The sequence below is a fragment of the Macaca mulatta genome, chromosome 1 (assembly GCF_049350105.2).
Source record: "Macaca mulatta isolate MMU2019108-1 chromosome 1, T2T-MMU8v2.0, whole genome shotgun sequence".
Taxonomy (NCBI): Eukaryota; Metazoa; Chordata; class Mammalia; order Primates; family Cercopithecidae; genus Macaca; species Macaca mulatta.
Genome location: NC_133406.1, coordinates 206,426,004 through 206,442,031, shown reverse-complemented (window position 1 = coordinate 206,442,031; position 16,028 = coordinate 206,426,004).

Genomic DNA, 16,028 nt, shown 5'->3' with positions numbered 1-16,028 from the left:
TAAAGGGGAGGGGGCTGGTAGGGCTGAGCACAGATTCTGACCTCATAAGGGGACTGCAGATGCTGCTATAGGCTCAAGGCCTTTGGGAAGAGTTATATTTTTGAACTTACAGCAACAAGTTTGAACCTAGATGATACATAGGGCCTTTCTGCTTCTGGCAGATTTAGACAAAGTGGATCAAATCCTCAAATTTCATACCTCACATGGATCCAGGGCCCTTTCTGTGATTTCCCCAAATTCCTGACTGTACTTCTCTCTGGAGCCCTCTAGTTTTGTGCCTCGGGCTGAGTGAATCATTCTGACTTGTTTACACATTAACTGGTACACATAGCTCAAGAAATCCAATCGCACTTGTCATCACATGAGGTCACCGCCTTGTCTGAGGTCTTGAAGACTTACAGCAGGATTTCCGTCAGGTGTAACATTCTGCCACTTCTGTAGTTCAGAAGTTCTCACAGGGTAGACCAGGGAGTATCCAGGTGTCTGAGAGATCTAAACTGTTTTCATAACCGCACCAAATGTGGTTTGCATTTTCCACTCTCATGCTCTGTCAAGTGCACAGAGAAGTTCTCCAGCATCTACCTGATGCCCGATGATGTCACTGATGGGAGGGCCAATGAAGTGTGTGCTTGTGCATTCTGCTTTAAATGGGGTTAAAAAATGGGTTTAAAAAAACATAAAAGTGTTTGGAGTCTTCCACAGTTTTGTTTTTTTGTTTTTTTTTTTTGAGAAGGAGTCTCGCTCTATCACCAGGCTGGAGAGCAGTGGCGTGATCTCGGTTCACTGCAGCCTCCGCCTCCCAGGTTCAAGCGATTCTCCTGCCTCATCCTACCGAGTAGCTGGGACTATGGGCATGTGCCGCCATGCCCAGCTAATTTTTGTATTTTTAATAGAGACAGGGTTTCATCATGTTGGCCAGGATGATCTCGATCGCTTGACCTCATTATCCACCCACCTTGGCCTCCCAAAGTGCTGGGATTACAGGCAAGAGCCACTGCGCCTGGCCAGGGTCTTCTGTAATTTTTAAGGGACCAAAGACTGCACACTGCTGTTCTAGTGCACTCCCGCAAGCCCTGCTTTCATTCAAACCTATGGCTCCTGCCAAGAGATCTTGACCCAAACATGCAGCCCCACAGGTAGAGACGGTCCAGTTAGCCCTGCTCCAATTGCCTCTCGAATCAAGAGCCCTGTGAGGCTGCTCTGCCTTCCACAGTCTTCCTGGAAGTCTGGCAAATTAACTATTTCTCCATCTCAGTGTTAAGCGGTCTCAAATCTTGCAAAACAACTCACCAAGACTCGTGACATTCTTGGGAAGGAATGCACCACATTCTTGAGATCATGCCTAAATCCTTCTTCATGGCAGAGTTTAGCGTGAAGGGCAAGTTTGTTACTGCCCATTTTACAGAGGCAAAATTGAGACTCTGAAGACAGATGGTAGAGATTCTTTTAGAACCCTCGAATTTGTGATTGCTGAACATCCATGCCACAGAGCCTCTTGAAGTCAGCTTTGAAACATTCTCTCTCCCTTCCCCCATGCTTTTGCTTTTTTTCCGATCTCCTCTTCTCTCTTCTCCTTCCTTTCTTCTTGCCCCCTCTCCTTCTTCCCTTTTGTTCTCTTTCCCTCATTACCTTCCTCTAAACTGGTTAAGGTGCTACCATTTGTATCTTTGTCATGCTTTCCCTGGAAATAAGAGTTAATTTCAATAAATGCAAATGGCAGAGAAATCTGGACAATGGTGCTTGGACAGAATCAGGGGGCCAACCCTGTCAACATCATTGCATAGCTGACTCTGGGAAGAACCATAGTCCTGATATGAATTCCTCAGCTCCATAAGTCCCCAGCTGTCAGTGGAAATGTAAACTGCCACTCTCCAATCTCCACTCAGCCGGCAGCCATGAGACTTATCTGCCCCCCACTAATCCCCTTAACTTTTCCCACTGGCCCTATTTCCACCTCGTGCCTGAGCAGAGGTTTCCCACTAATGTTGCAGGTCACTCACCCTTTCATTGATTCCTCTGAGTTGGGATCTGAGGAAAGAAAGGTAAGTAAGATCCAATCTCTGCCTGAAAGGAATGCACAGGCCAGTGAAGAGCCAGAGACACCATCAGATACAGATGGTGCGGTGGGATCCATGAGGGAATAGAAGCCTGGATCGATGGTCACAAGACAGTGGACTCGGCACTTCAGTTTTTTGTTGCTGTTGTTGTTGTTGTTGTTGTTGTTGTTTTGATTCTGTGTCTGCTGGAGGACTGATGGAAGGGATGAGAGAGTAAGACAGGTGAACAGAAGATTAGGAATTAACTGAGGAATTAACTAGGTTGCTTGAGGGGACTCAGGGGCCCAAATTGCAAAGTTAAGGTTACCACAAACTCCAAACTACAGTAATATCGCAGGTGCCTGAAAGTGTTTTTTGTGTGTGTGTGTGTGTGTGTGTGTGTGTAGGAGGGGCAGGTGGCAGAGTGAAATAGAGACAGGAATATCTAGGTTGTTTTGTGGATGCAATATGGGGTCATGGCTAAGGACATTGGCCGTGGAGTTAGATGAACCTGGATTTATAAACATAGTTCTGTCACTTACCAATCTGTATGACTTTGGACAAGTCCTTTAAGCTCAGTTGTACAATGGGAACAAGGATAGTACCTACTCATAGAGTTTTGATGGTTACATAAATTAATATATACCACGTTCTTAGGAAAGTGGCTAAAATGTAAGAGGCAGTAAATATATAAATGTTAGCTGAAATGATTCATGTACAGCACTTAGCATAGTGCCTAAAGCATGGTGGCTCACCCATTGGAGGAAAGGAGAGTCAGCTCAGTCCAAGGGCTCAGGTCCTCAGGGACAACAGACACCAGATGTGATGGGTGGGACCAGGTTTCCAGACCCCCTTCATCCCACTCACCAAACAGAAGGGGGCTGTAAATACACTAACAGGCAGGACTGTAGGATTTGGAGATGGCGGTTGGAGGTGCATGCTAGGTGGTGACAGCTGAGGTAGGCTGCGTGTGGCTAGGTCTGTCTCTGGACATCCATCATCAGTGGTCACCCTGTGATGAGGCCCATAACCAGGCCTGGGAACATTAGGGCAGCCTTCACCAAGGACGCAACATTTCGGTTACATGTGAGAAGATAAGTAGGCGTTCTCCAAGATTATGTATGAAACAAGTCACATAAATGTCATTCCTACCACACTTCTTGAAATAGCTTCACATAACTTTCTAAAATACTGATTCATGCTTTTTAAAGTTGAGCTTTGTTATTACGTTGTTGGAAGCTAGTTTATTAACACTGCTATAGCTGATTGGTAATTAGTGAGGAACGCTAGTCTTACCAGTGCAGACATTTAGACTTGGAGGCTGATACATATAAATTATTTCATAGTCTCTATCAGAAACTCAGATACATATGTATAGCTACAGTTTACAAGTCATTTCTGGCTCATTTAATCCTCACAAACACCCTCTGAAGTGGGTATCAGTATCCTCATGTTACACCTGTGGCAACAGGGAGCCCAGTTCTTTGTCGCTTCTGCCTTTGGCCATGAAATTCTTCTATGGACTTTTGGGCAAATGGATAACAAGCCACCCATGCTGCCTCAGTTGGCTCCTTGCTACTTTAGGTAGTGACTGACGACCAGCCAGATGGAGCTTTTTATGCTATTGTGGCCCACATCAAGGCATAGCCAAAGAGCCTCTCTATAAGTCTTATTCTAAATTATCATGGTCTCTGCTATACGGCGAATGAACAAAGCCCTTTGGAGTGGTCATTTTTTGCATCAACTTGGCTAGGCTGCCATCCCCAGTTACTCCATCAAGCACAAATCTAGGTGGATATTTTGTAGATGTGTAGTCCATAATCAGTGGCCTCAGAGTAAGGTAAATCACCCTAGATATTGGTGTAGGCCTGATTTGATCAGTTGAAAGGCCTTGAGAGCAGAGTTGAGGCTTCCCTGAGGAAGACAAATGTCCACCTGTGGGCAGCAGCTCCACCCCACACCTAGGAGTTCCAGCCTGTCCTTTCCAATGGTCTGCCCTGCAGGTTTTGAGCTTCCCTAGCCAGCCCCCCACAGTCATGTCTGTCAATTCTTTGCAATAAATCTCTTACATACATCTTCTACCTGTTCTGTTTTTCTCTTCGAGCCCTGACTGATGCACACCTTTTCCCAGGCATCATCTCTGACTTGGATTTTACATAGTCTTCTAACTGGGCCCCTTGCTTTCAACCCTGCTCCTCAAACCATCCTTCAACCCTGCTCCTCCAAACCATCCTGAGTAGGTACTATCCTTGTTCCCATTGTACAACTGAGCTTAAAGGACTTGTCCAAAGTCATACAGATTGATAAGTGACAAAGCTGGTTTATAAATCCAGGTTCATCTATTTGGTTCATTCTATTCGAGTTTTTTGTTTGCTTGTTGTTTATTTGTTTTGTTTTAATGTTTTTGCTTTTTTGAGGGGGACAGGGTCTCATTCTATTGCCCAGGATGGAGTGCAGTGGTATGATCTCAGCTTGTTGTAGCTTTTATCTCCTGGGCTCAAGGGATCCTCCCACCTCAGCCTCCCAAATGGGTGGGACCACAGGCATACATCATTACACCCAGCTAATTTTTGTAGTTTTTGTCGAGATGAGGTCTTGCCATGTTGTCCAGGCTGGTCTCAACTCTTGGGCTCCAGCGATCTGCCCACTTTGGCCTCATAAAGTGCTGAATTACAGGCTACCATATCCAGCCAAGAGGGTTCATTCCAAAACATAAATCTGATGTTTTCTGTTTCCTGTCCTGGGACTCTCTTGACTCTTAACCTAATCATGGTCGGGGTTACAAGGCCAATATAGGGAAGACAGAAACCCTACGGCTTGCTGGCCTTGAGAACTTGTTAATGCTGCATGCTGGTAGTTAAAAGTGCTGATTACTAACCCTTCCTCCCTCTGAAAAGGGACACAAATTGCCAAATGGGGAGCCAATTATTAGCTTCCTTGTGGGCTCTCTAGTAGTAGCTACATTGAAGAAGGTGGCTTGGACCTGAGGCCAAAATGATATGTCTTAGTCCTTATCCTGTGAATTGAAGATAGCCAAGTTCACATCACAGGACCGGCTCCAGAAAGGAAGATGGCATTCTTTGAGGTCAAGATCTGCCCTGGTGAGCTAACAGCATGGAGGAAGAAGAGAGGGGGCCTGGCTCTTCTCATCTCTCTTTGAGGTAGGCTGTGTCTGTGTGAGAGATCATGGCATGAAAGAGAGACCAGCACTGCTGTGTGATCCTGCTCCCTAGAACCCTGGCCAACAGTGTCAAACTCACCAACGGAAAGGATATAGATCCCAGAGTAAGTGAGCACAGTGATGGAGGCAAGAGGGAGGTCAACAGTGTTTTCTCCAACATGTATCCCTCTTGGGAATCAGAACTGAAGTCTTCTTTCATCTGTTCGAGCAGGAGAGAGAGTGCTAAGGGTTCTCCCCAATGGAGGCACCATCTGTGAAAACTCCTCTGTAGCAGTGCAATGTTTCAAACATGGTTCCAAGGACTCAACTTTGACAAAGGAATTTTAGGCTAAGCCCTTCCCACATTGCAACTCCTTCCACAGCTCCCTCCCTGCCCAGCCTCCTCTCTTTATGTTGACGAGGGAATTATCTAGAGAGATGGGAGATGGGAACTTGAAAACGCAGCTGTACACCCTCTTCAGAGACATTTGTCCTCAGAAGTCTCATCACAAAATCATATTGCCCTCCTTCGGTCTTGTGGCGACTTGTGATGTACAGCCCTAATGAGGGCTCTAAGAATGACCTCTGATACATCCGGGAGCTGCCAAGCTCTCAGCGCCAATGATATCATTTATATATGTTGTCTCCACAGTCCAACAAAAAACATGATTTCATTCACCCAAACTGCCCCAGTCACAACAGCAGGTTTTTAAAATCTTTAAAATAAGAGCAAGTGCTGGATATTGCAGAGTTATAAAAAGCATTATCCAGGGAAACAAAGACAATGAAGGCTGAGGCCAGCTGACTGCAGCCCTCTGCTTGGGAAGCTGAGTGCCCGATATAGCTCTCCCCAAATCCTCCCGGGCATTTCCCTTTTAAGCATCCTCGGCACTGTGCTGCTCAGAGATGCCTGCTGCCTGCACATTGCTGAGGATAAACTCCAAATCACCAAGCAAGGCTTACAAGAAGCTTCACACTGAGGCCACTCCTTGCCTCTCTCCCTCCACCACCCACCGCCCTTAGGCTTCCTGGAACTCACCTTACATTTTTATGTCTCCGTAGAGCCTTTGAGCCTGGAAGGTCCTTCCCTTCTCTGCCTCATTGTCTACTTCTTCATTAAACCGCATCCCAAAATTCTTCTCCTCTCGGAAGCATCTCCAACATTCTGTGGCATCCCTGAGTGCTACTCACCAGATTTTTCATTTTCCACACATACGGGGCACACTATAGGATTGCATGTCCAAGCCCTGATGTAAGTCATGGGTGAGAGTGACACTTGTCAGTTCTGGGCCTGAGCATTTGCTCGCCCATGTGAGGCTCTCTAGAATCCTCTTTCCCCTGGCATGGTGACCAGAAACAGCCAGATGCCAGCTGCTCTTTTAACCTGGGTCCCAGAGTAAGAATGATAGTGTGGGATAGAGTCCCCTGCTAACCCACAATGGAGAAGGAAACCTTGGTTTTAAACTTTAAAAGTTGAGGTGGTTTGTTGCTGCGGTGGAACCTAGCCCATGTTAGGACTCCCTATGTGGACCCCTTGCCCGAGCTGCCTGGTCTGCCTTCTGCAGGCTCAAACAGCACTCTGTCTTTCATCCCATCTCAGCATGCTGTATTTATGGTTCTGTATGTGTATCCCCTGCCCTCAACCAGACTAGCACCAGTTCCAGGACATGCACTTGTGCATCCCATTGTTCAGCCCAGTGTCTGCCACATGGCAGGCATTGATGCACAATCACTGTGTTGTTATTGGCTTGGTTTTTTCTCCTCTTCCCTGTTGTGCAGGTGAGAAAATGGCCTTGATGGTTTCTCGTTACTCTTGCCTGCTTTCTCCTGCTGCTCAGGTTACCAGAATTGATTTCACTTTTCCTGTTGCCAGTTCAATGGGGGGTCAAGGTGTCAAACTTATTCTGGTTCATACATTCTCATCACCCATAAAACTCCCAAAGATCTGGCTCCTGAACAGTTTTTGTAAGTGAGGGATAGGGCCACTGGGGCTACCCATAACTCTGCAGTGGCAGTGGCAGGCAGTGAGGGCAGCCCAGACGGTTCCCACTCTCCAAGAAGGAGGGAGGAAGGGAAAGAAGTAGAGGAAGCTCTTGCCTGGATGCCCAGGCTTCTGTAGTACCTACCTGCCTCAGCCTCATTGAAATACAATGAGAAAATACACACACACACACACACACACACAAGTGCACATGCACACACACACATATACACACACACACACATGAAGTCTCCATCCCATGGCCATGGGCCAGTTGAACTTGGGTCTGAAGCTGACTCCCAGCTTCATCAGCTGGATTCTAACCCCTGGCTCCACTTCATGCCAGTCCTTTCTTCCTCCTAGAGGGTGGTGTGGTATTGGCAGGCAAGGCTAACAGGGTGTGGCCCTGTTGCACAGAGCCTGAGCTGTGGGTCTTGGAGAAGAGGTTGACAGAGTGCATCCTGGTACAGTGTAGGCTCTGTCTTCAGAAAAGCAGCCAACAGTGTAGTCTGCTGCAGCCTAAGCTCGCAAAAGGTCTGTCAAACTCTTAGGTTTCCATGTATTGTGAAGTCCACTGGTTCAGGTCAGTAACTCATATATGGCGTCTGATAAGATGCGATGTAACAATCCCAAAGGCAGAGGGAGTTCACTCCAAGCTCTCATCATAGCAGCACATATATCATTCATGTAGCAAACCATATAAGTGTTTGGAATCGTTTTGAAGCTACACAACACCACAGCTTTGGAAAGTGCGTGCACGATTAGGCTTGTCATCTTGCACTTTGCCACTCCCATGAGAACAGCATGCCTGGGTTGGCCCATTAGTCCCAAGAGGAAAATGCAAGATGTGTGGAGCTGAGTTGCTACCAACAGAGTCCAGCCTAGATCAGTCAGTCCCCAGCCAGCTACAGATGCAAGAGTGAGCCTGGATGAAAGCAGCAGAACCAACTGGCTAAGCCCATCCTATATCAGCCAATCCCAGTTAGCCAATAGATGCACAGGCTACATAAATACTTGTCATATGACACTGAGATTGTCTGGGTATTTGTTATGCAGTGTTTTTGTGACAATGGTAAGGTGATACTATTGTCAAGCAGTGATTCTCCCCATTTCTGTTTGTTTTCAAGTTCCTCATGACCTTCCATTTCTGCTTTGCTCTGCTCTTCCACCTCATCCTTGTCTCTAAACATCAGCATCTTTGCTTTCTCTTCCATTTACCCATTGCCTCATGGATGCTATATGTAAACTGATTTTTAGGACTCTACTGTCAGCCCAAGAGTGTCTCCCAGCCTTGGACCAGTTTCTTTGTCAAGTTCTGGAACACAGAGGACTTCTTCCACCTCTCTCTTCCACAGTGGAGTAGCCAGTCATAAAGAAACCCAATCTTAGACATACAAAGGAGAATTTTCCCCTTCCCAACGGATAGGGAAATTTAGGGAAATGTCTTTCTACAATACTGAAAAGCTAAAAATAAGTTCTCTGCAGGTTACTCTGCTAGTTATGCAAATAGTCATCCATCCTAGGGAGGACAGCATGCTGGGATTTCCACTTAGGTCAGATGGTGTATATGAGGCAGGGAGGAGGAAAAAGTAGCTGAGACTGAGAGGACTGGGAAAACTGAGGCCCTGAAGGCTGGCACTGGAGACGAGAAAGAAGCACAGCTATCTTTGGAGTCCATTAAGCAAGGTCTGGGAAGAATATTGATACAGTGAGTACATCCTCAGACACAAGAACACCAAACCACACAACCAATTCTGAGTTCTACCTGATGCTGTTGGGTGGCTCTGATTAAACAGAGCAAGACAAGTCAAGACAGACAGAGAAAGAGGGAGATTCACACATGGCACAGGGCAGGGCATGGAAGGTGTGTGAATAGCTCTCAATGCCAGCAGCCACGGAGGCTCTGTTATCCTGGGATAGGTGACAGACTCGGCCCTGTGATCTTGTAGCTCCCCTCCTTTGGGTACCAATCAATCGCACCATTAAAGAAGTAGCTGAAACTACGTGTTGGAAGAAAAATGGAGAGATGGGAACCGTTGCTACTAACAAAATAAATGTCCAGAGTCATTCTGAAAATACTGTGGAAATATTTAGTGAAATTAAGTTTGTATAAAGTCTATGACCCAGAAATATTCTCCTGGGAAGAGAGTCCAGAGGGCATTTCCTGAACAGATTCATAAGGGACATGTTTCAGAATGATCACCCAGGCACTGTTCCCGGTTGGCTGAAGCCTGGGAGAATGGAAAGGGAAGAGATGGGGGAAGTGGTTGAAGCTATGGACTAGCAGTATAAAGAGCAACAGGGATAAATCTTAAAAACCAAGTGCAGAGTAGGAAAAAAAAAGTAAGAAACAGGACAAGATTTATAACACGGCGCCATTAGTGTAAATTAAAAACACATACACACCACGAAACAACATTAGATTTTAACAAGGATCCATGAGTATGTAGGACCATATATCAAATACCCTATGGTGAGTACCTAGGGGAGGAAAGGGAATTGGAGTGAGGACTGTGGATAAAGTGGGAAAGGAGCCCATAAAACAATGGAAGGCTTTGCACAGACTTTTCAGGATAATTAGCTATGAGACAAGGAGTATGGTTAACATAAATTCTGTACCAGAGATGTTTTTCTAAATCTCATTGAGCCTGTCTGTGGCGTTGATCTGGGGATGGGAGCATCCCATGCTGACTGATGAGGTCATGAGGGGACGTAGCGCAACAAAGATTCCTGATGGAGCAGTCCACGTGCACAGTCAGGTGCTGGGAGACAGGAAGTGGAGGGATCATCAGCACAGGCTTTAAAATCACACAGACCTGGCTTTGCATCTTGACTTTGCCACATACTAGTCATATAACCTTGGGCAAGTTGTGTGACTGTGGACACGTCACTTAACTCTCTGTGCTTCCATCGCCTCATCTGTAAAACAGGGAGAGTGATACTCAGGGGATTGTGGAGATCAAATGAGATGATGCATGCAATTCTCTTTGCACAGTGCCTGGCTTCATAAATAACAACTCCAATTATCCTGGTTTTTTGTTTTTTTTTCTCCCAGGATTCCAAAACCTCTCTAATTCTCAGAGTTTAAAATGTAACTTCATTTCCATGTTTCTTGGTCAGCTGCTTTCTGCTGGGAAAGGTGCTGGATCAGCAGCTGGGGTTGGGGGAGAGGGTTCGTGGAACAGGGAGGGAGTGCCTGTGACCAGGTTGGGAGGCCTGTAGGAGCACCTCAGGAGCTAGGCAGACCTGGAGGCTGTAGTCCAGGGACAGGCAAGTCAGGCCAGCCTGGGGTGGGACATGGGGAAAGGGACAGAACAACCATCAATCCAGAGCATTAGGTGAGGTAGGTGGAGGAGAAGGGAGATAGGCAGGTGTTGTGAACTCAAAAGACCAGAAGAAGATCATATGGGATGGAGACCCAGAGCTCCTTCTGCCTATCGCATGCCCCAATCCCCTCCAATCCCTACCCTCCCATGCGGCGTTCCCACATTTCAACCCAATCTTACAGGTAGGTCCTGAACTGGGTTTTTTGTCTTTTAAACTTGCTTCATCCAAATAGTGTCATAATTTGTGGCTGCTCCGTGTTGGTGGAAACCTGACTACAGCTTTCTTTGAAGAACAACAGGCCCCTCGCCCTCTGGGCGTTTGGCTCCACACTGTGTAAATGCCGTGAGCATTTCACATCAAAGCCCAAAACATCTTTGTACGTGCTTTATGTAGGGGGCTTCCTCCTTGGCATAAGCTCCCCTGAGAGGTGTGATCTGTCCTCTCTGGGAATCCCCTGGGCCGGAGGCCTGCCTGAAACCCCTGAATCTATGGACTAGCAGTGTCTCCCCACATCCCTTCAATCATATGGTCTTGTTGATTCCACTACGTAAGTATCTCCCCAGCCCATTCTCTTCTTTCCGCTTCCTATGCCCTGACCATAGTCTAAAACAACATCTTCTTTACCTTGGACCATAACACAGGACTTCTCACCTGTCTCCCTGTCCCCAAGTGCCCCCTCCCATAAATTCTCCTTATAGCCACAAGAGTGATGTTTCTATAGTACAAATATGACTGTGTCAGTCTCTTCCATAAAGGTTTTCAGTGGTTTCCCATTGCCCTGAGGATAGAATCCAAGTCCCTTAACATACAGCATGGGGTACCGTTAAGCCCTTGTTCTACCCTGTATCACTCCTACTGCCAATCAATGCCAGATTGCAGGTTACCTTTATCATCTGAAATGCTCCAAGCCCTCTCTTGCCCTGGACTTATCACATTTTCCCCTCTTCGTTTTTTACCTGGCTAACCCTTATTCCCTCTCATAGGTTAATTTCACTTCCTCTAGGTAGCCTACCCTGATGATCCAAGTCCAGGTGAAGGGCCCTATTGTAGGTTGATTTGTGAACCCCCAAAAGATATGTTCAAGTCCTAAAATCCCAACTACCTGTGAATGTGACCTCATCTGTAAATTGGGTCTTTGCAAATGTAATCAAGTTAAAACGCAGTCATCCTGGATTGGTGTGGGCCCTAATCTCATGACTGGTGTCCTTATAAGAAGAGGGATATTTGGACACAGACACACAGGGAGGATGCCATGTGCCTAGGAAGACAGAGATGCAGCTGCCAGCCAAGGAATGCCAAGGGTCATCCGCAAGAAAGACACAAGAAGTGTCCTTCCCTAGAGCCTCTCCAGGGAGCAGGGCCCGGCCAACACCTTGGTTTTCGATTTCCTGTCTGCAGGACTATGAGACAACACACTTCTGTTGTTTTAAACTAAAATTGTGTTAATTTGTTACAGCAGCCTTAGGAAACCGATGCAGGCCCCAACTCGGTGATCCCATAGCACCCCTTACTTCCATATATGAGGTAGAGTATAGGGTATATGCCCTTTACGTTTTTATTGTTGCTTTACTCGTCATTGACTGTTTCAGTTAGTCAATGAGCTCTGCAAGGGCAGGAGTCTTGTTTGTTCCCTCTTGCAGTTCCAGCACGTTGTTAGAATCTGTGCACTGTATTTGTTGAGTGAATGAATAATGAAAGAACTGGCGGGAGGGAGCTAGGGCTTGAGCAACATACCTATGGACATGGTGGGAAACACAGAGTGGGAGACAAGTCAGGAAGTCCTCATAGATCCCCAGGGAATTCTGGACCTATCTGGGGCCTGAAGGAGGCCAGCAAGGTCTTTATGTTTCCTGCAGACAAGAGGGCAGGGCCAGATGCTATGGCATCTCGGGCTGCTACATGCTAGGCCTATCACGTGGTCCCTGATGCAGGAGAAAAAGCTTCTCCCACAGGACCTGCAGGGATGTCTCCCTCTGGTGCCCTTCAGAGGCAAAAGCTTAAGCCAAGGGAGGATGAGGCAGGGCCACATTTCTGCCTTTAACAGGGGTTTGCAAGAGAAAGGGAAGTGAGGTCCACTTGGAATGAAGGAGCTCAGCCGTTGCACTGGAGACCACGTGCCCTAGCACAGCTGCTGGCTTAAGAAAGCTCTTGGCAGCCAGACCACAGCAAGCCCTGCTCCAGGGGAGGCAAAGAAAGGCGACCTTGCTTGAGATGAGGCAGCTGCTCTCAACCTCTGCCTGATCTGGTTTCCTCCCTGCTGCATCTACCCACAGGGCTGCTGCTCAACAAACCCAGACTGAGAGTTCATTTAGTGTCTTCCCTTCCCCAGCCCCAAGTCCTTCCACCCTTATCTGTATGACTCCTGCAGGGGCCAAGGGAAAACTTCCCTTTCGCCCTCTGAAGTTTCATTGAAAAATCCGCTCACAAAAGGCAGATTAATTGGAGAAAAGGCACACAAATTTTTAACACGTGCACCTCCAGTGGGGTGCAGAACCTTATACACCATTTTGAGATTACAGAAAGAATAGGGGTCAGAGCCTGGCCCAAACCAGGTTATGGTGGTGATCAGGTTATTGGAGGGAAGAGAAGAGGAGGCCTGGCTAGCAAAGGTGGTCTTGCTCTGTAGATGGAACCTCAAAGGTAGCAGCCCTCAGAGGGAATAGATGGTAAATGTTTCTTTTGGACCTTTAAAGATGTCAGATTCTCAGTTAATCTTTCCTAGATCCGGACAAGGGAAGACCTGGCTGCATCAATGCACATTCTCTACAGATGCAAATCCCCCCGACAAAAGACAGCTTTGCAGGGCTACTTCTGCTGGCTGGTTCTTTGAACAGCTACTTCAAAATATATCAAATAAATACATTTTAGGGTAAAATATGTTGATGTTTTCACCTCATTTCCTGGCTTGTCCCCTCCCCAGCACTATAAGGTGAAAGTTTTCAAGGGGAAGTACAGGGGACATTGAGGCAAACGGAAACGGAGGCTTCCGAGGTTTGCTGCACCTTCCTAACAGGCACCCAGGACCCGACTCTGCCTCCAAGCAGGTGGGAATTGGTGGAGGGTCATGGGGTCAGACTGAGGAGCTAAATGGGGTCCCACAACAGCTGCTCAGGGCTCAGAGAAACCTTTCGAGTCAGGACTGGGTGTTTTAGAGTGGTAGAAATGTCTGTGATTTTTCTAATTAAGTTTTCAGGGACATGAAGCAAGCCCAAATTCAGCTTCGATGTTTAAGGATTTTGGTCCAAAGGGGATGGGATGTGGAGGGGTGAGTAGTGGCCCCCCAGAGATCCAAACAGTGTTTGGGCTCATCCTAGCATAGGATATTATTAGAGCCTGAATTGTGTCTCCCCAAAATTCCTATGTTGAAGCCCCAACCCCAACATGACTGTATTTGGAGCTAGGGCCTTTATGGGGGTAATTAAGGTTACATGTGGTCATGAAGGTGGGTCCTTCTAATAGGACCCCCAGTCCAATAGGACCCCCATCCAATAAGACCCCCATCTGATAAGACAGAGGTCCTTATTAGAAGTAGAAGAGACACCAGAGCATGCTGTCTCTCTCCCCACATGCACTCACAGAGAATAGGCCACATAAGGTCACAGGTAGAAGGTCTGCAAGTCAGAAAGAGAGACTTCACCAGTAACCATTCCTGCCCTTGATCTCAGACTTCTGGCCTCCAGAACAGTGAGGACATACATTTCTATTGTTAAGCCACCCAGTCTGTGGCATTTTGTTACAACAGCCTGATCAGCCCATTCTCGAGACTAACTTCACTCTGCTAAGTGTGTCCTGGGTGAGTAAAGGAAGGGCCCTAAAACAGAGTCTGGCTCCAGCAAAGGGGGCCACATCCCAGTCTTCTTTGGGAAAGGGACGGCAGAAGGGAGGTGCAGAGACCCATTCTTTTGGGGAGGGTGGTTTATCAGAAGGGCTGACAGGCAGATGGGCCAGTATCAGCTGATGGATTCATCTATAGATACTTGGGTGTTTCAAAGCCTGCTTTCTAGAGGGGAGTAAGCTTCAACTATTTCCTCAGGTGGGCTGGACAAGGCTGTCTGGTTATGACAAGCAGTGGGGGCTGTGCAGTAGATGTAGACATCCATAGCCACCCAGACGTGGGGGCAGAGTCAGTCCAATTGCCAATAGGCCCCAATTGCCAGTCTAAGGTTGCTGCTTCTACATGGCCTGCCTCAATCTCCCACTGTTGCCCCCATGGGAAGAGGAAGCTTGGTCAGTTACTGCTGATGTGAGCCAGATTTAACATCTCAGCAAGTAAGAGCTTTTCTAGGTTCCAGTGGAAGGAGCCCAAGAGGTTATTCTGAAAGGCATTGAGAGAATCTTGAGTTTGAGAGACGATTTCCAAACCCAGGTCATAAAATGGGAGCATGGGGAATGGGGACAGTTATGGCAAAAGCAATCATTTCCAGTGCCAGGGTGTAGGAACCTCCCCTAGTAAGAGGTTTTGGGTAATCCATCACATCTCCAGTATCTAGGGATGGGCATGTATCATTTAAGAGCTGCCTTAATCTGTGCAGCCCAAGTCCAGCCCCAGGCAGGGCCAGGAGTGACAGAAAAAGGTGCATTGGATGCATCCGGAGTGTGTTTATTTATCCCACTAGGGCCTCAAGTCCATTTTCATCAGGAAGCTACCTGAATTCTGCATAATTCTTGCCTAGGGCCAGAGAACAGACAGCCTAGGGATGAGATTTTGGTTAAGTTCCTGACACAGGAAGCAGCATCAAAGGTTTACTGTTGGTCAATTCCGGTACATCATAGGTGCTCAGTAAATATTAGTGAAATGCACTGCTCTCTTTCTGAAGACATTCACCAGCTCTGGCATCTTGGCCTTGAATAGACCCATATAGGTAATCGGTATTGAAATAAATGTTTGGGAAGGGGTAGAGTTGTTTTTATATTTAGCAAACTGTCCAATTGCAAGACTGCCCTAATCTGCTCTGCTATGCTTACCCCCTTGTTAGGCACCCATGTGGTTGATAACTGTCAGTGACTTGCAAATAACAGATAGGAAGTGGCTCTCACAAGACAGCTGAGAACACAGAGCAGGGGAGCTGGGAGCTGGGACGGAACCTTGTGAGTTTCCTCCAGAGCTAGGGCAGGAGGACTTGCACTCTCTATTAATTCCTTCTTCTCTTCCTCAAAATTGGAGTATGTTAAAACTAGAAGCTTAATTTAAAACACAAAGAGATACTCTTTTCCCAAATTTTTAGAACTACCTATGGCTTGAATCTGCTTAATTTTGACCATGAGTTTGTGATTCTAGGAAGATGCCCCCAAAGAAGAACAATTTAGAGGAGATATGGGATTTCCTTTTATTTTCTTTTTTCTTGCAATGGCCTTGTATTGTTGGCACACTTGTCCCAGAAAGTCACCCTAAGCCTCACTCTAACTATGCCTTCCCTGCCTGACCTACATGCCCTCCCTGGGGCAGTGCAGCGCAGTGGATGCCTCCTAGGTTTGGTTGTTCAAAAGAGTTGGAAGCAGGGCTACACCATTTCCTGGTTGTGTT